This window comes from Myotis davidii, unplaced genomic scaffold (genome assembly GCF_000327345.1).
Source record: "Myotis davidii unplaced genomic scaffold, ASM32734v1 scaffold5342, whole genome shotgun sequence".
Classification (NCBI taxonomy): domain Eukaryota; kingdom Metazoa; phylum Chordata; class Mammalia; order Chiroptera; family Vespertilionidae; genus Myotis; species Myotis davidii.
This window is the reverse complement of record NW_006292779.1, coordinates 14,285-17,176: the sequence shown is the minus strand read 5'-3', so window position 1 is coordinate 17,176 and position 2,892 is coordinate 14,285.

The window sequence follows — 2,892 nt, the reverse complement described above, 5'->3', positions numbered from 1 at the left end:
AGAAGAAAACTTCTTAAGTCACATGAGGGAAGGTGGGGTCACATAGTGGTAAATAAGTAAAAGTATGTTTGAGAATTGAACACCAGGTTCATGTGTTTTCTGAGTTAGTGTTTTTAAGCATTATACTTAACGAGAGGCTCGGTGCACAAAATTCGTGCATGGGGGTGGGGGGTTCCCTCAGCCCAGCCTGCACCCTCTCCAATACGGGACCCCTTGGAGGATGTCTGACTGCCAGTTTAGGCCCAATCTCCTTGTGTTGTGACTTGAATTTGTTCTCTCGTAGTGTAGCCATCCATAATGAGGCTCCTCTCCAGTGTCTTTACAGTAATTCTTTGAATAACTAGTAATTATGAGAAATAATAAATTCCCTTTAAATTAAAAGAACATTAGCAGGAAGAGACTGGACAAAAATCATATACCTATGGATGAGAGGACAGTGGGAGGGGTAAGGGCCGAGGGTGGGGTGGAAACTAGGTGGAGGAGAAGTTATGGGGGGAAAAATAGGAACAACTGTAATAATCTGAACAATAAAGATTTATTAAAAAAATATGGTGGACATATAAAATCCCAACGGGGGATAGGCACACACTCTGAGAAGATCATTGAATGGCCATGGCCCAAATTTTAAAAATATTTGGGAGATTCAGGAGACACTATTAGAGCTGTTTGAAGAACTGTTCAAAGATTGTAAAACATTTCACGGAGTTGGCTTAAGGTGATCAGATCAGAATTGCAGCACACATGAGTTGAAGAGGGAGAGGAAGGCGGGTGCAAAATACCAGGGCCTGGAGGTCAGGAGTACTTGCACTGGGGACATAGCTATATTGCATATCAAAATAAAGCTGCTCTTGGGTAAGGGAATGCCAAAAAGCAGTCACACAAAGTAGTTTTCACCTGGCCACACTTCTCCCACGTGCTCTACCTCTTACTTGAACTTTTGTAGATTGGCAAGCTGCCATGCTCATAGTTCTGTTTTAGCACGTGCTGCCCATCACTACCAAAGCCTTTTTATAAATTGATGCCAGTTTTAAGGACTTGGAATCTGTGCTATGTCATGAAGACACAGAGGTAAAGATAACCACTGCTTTTTGCTAAGTGGAGTCTATCAGCTTGTGAGACCTAAAACCCAAATTCAAAAATTCAAATTTGGTGACCTGGAAGGCAAGGACTATAGGCCCAGGTTGGTTGTCTGAAGAAAAGCATCTCCTTTATGGTAGAGAGGTGAACTATTGGCTGGATAGGGAGAATGGAGAGGAAGGAATAAAGCAGTGGTTCTCAACCTTCTGGCCCTTTAAATACAGTTCCTCATGTTGTGACCCAACCATAAAATTATTTTTGTTGCTACTTCATAACTGTAATGTTGCTACTGTTATGAATCATAATGTAAATATCTGATATGCAGGATGGTCTTAGGCGAACCCTGTGAAAGGGTCCTTCGACTGCCAAAGGGGTCGCAACCCACAGGTTGAGAACCACTGTAATAAAGAAAGCACAGCCTCAGCCTCCGGAATTGCAAAGACACCTGCAAAATGCTTTCCCTAAGGTGCTTGGAGTCAAGTAAACTATTTGAGAAGCAAACCCTGCCTCTTTTCACAGGCCCTCAAAATGCTTGTTTCAGCCTCCACTCGCCCTATGTAGAGAGAGGCAGGTTGAAATCTCATTAGAATGTGGAAAGGCTGTGACCCAGAAGTCCCTATTCTCCTCCAACCTGAGAAGGGAGGTGAGAACTGACATGATCCACGTGTGTGCCCCTGGGGTCTATGTTTCTTGAAGAGAAAGGGACCATGGTAGCCAAGGTGCTGACAACCATATTTGACATCAACTAAATAGCTGAGAAAGGTAGTACTGTTGCTAAAAACAGGATCAGTGAGAGCAAGGAAGGGCGGGGTTGCTTTAAATAAGCATGTTAATGCCACAGGCCCTCAGTGGCAACTCTGAGTATGGCCCTAAGAGGCCAGAAATCTCCTTTACTGGTCACATTCAGGCCTTCCCTCATTAAGAACACAACAGCTGAGCAGCCAATCAGAGCATTAGAGGAGAATGGGCAAAGGCAATGACAGAACTCTGTGTAGGATTTGCAGAAGGAGGCATCTGGGGCATTTTGGTGTTATGCAAAAATTTATGGTGGGAGGATTTGACCCTCTCCTTCACATCTGGATTGAGAGAACTTATCTATTCTCTTCTGTACTCACCTGGAGGTTGATGGAAGGAACAGGTAAGTGGGGTCTTCCTTCATAATAACTCCAGAGTTTTCTCCCCAGGCAGTATATAACATAGTTGAGGCTTTAGACTCATTTAAGACATGGATTCAAATTTTAACTTTACCACTTATTAGCTCTGTGAGCCTAAGCAATTTAATTTTCTTCTCTGAATCCCATCTGTAAAATGAGAATAATAATTACACAATAGGGTTATTGTGCGATTTAAATGAAATATTATATATCAATGCCTGATACCTAGAACTCAGTAGATTTTTATTATTACTATAATTTGGGTTGATTACTATACATTTTCATCTAAAAAAAAGACAATTTTGGATAGTGGGAAAAAATGTAAGTTTTAAAGACAGACTTAGAGTTATATCCTGGCTCTATCACTAACTATTTGTGTTAGCTTGGGCAAGCCAATATCATCTGTAACACGAAACACTCCAGATGACCATCAACATTTACACCACAAGCAGATCCAGATACTGTAGGGCCTGAAGTTTATACCATTTGGGTTAAATAAGTTTTTTGTCAAAGTTGGGTACAATCCTAAACATTTATTTAGAATCATAAAAGAAATTATATGTGTTAAAAACTGACAAATACCACCCTGGCCAGTGTGGCTCAGTTTGTTGGGTGTCGTCCAGTGCACCAAGAGGCCACCAGTTCAATTCCTGCTCAGGGC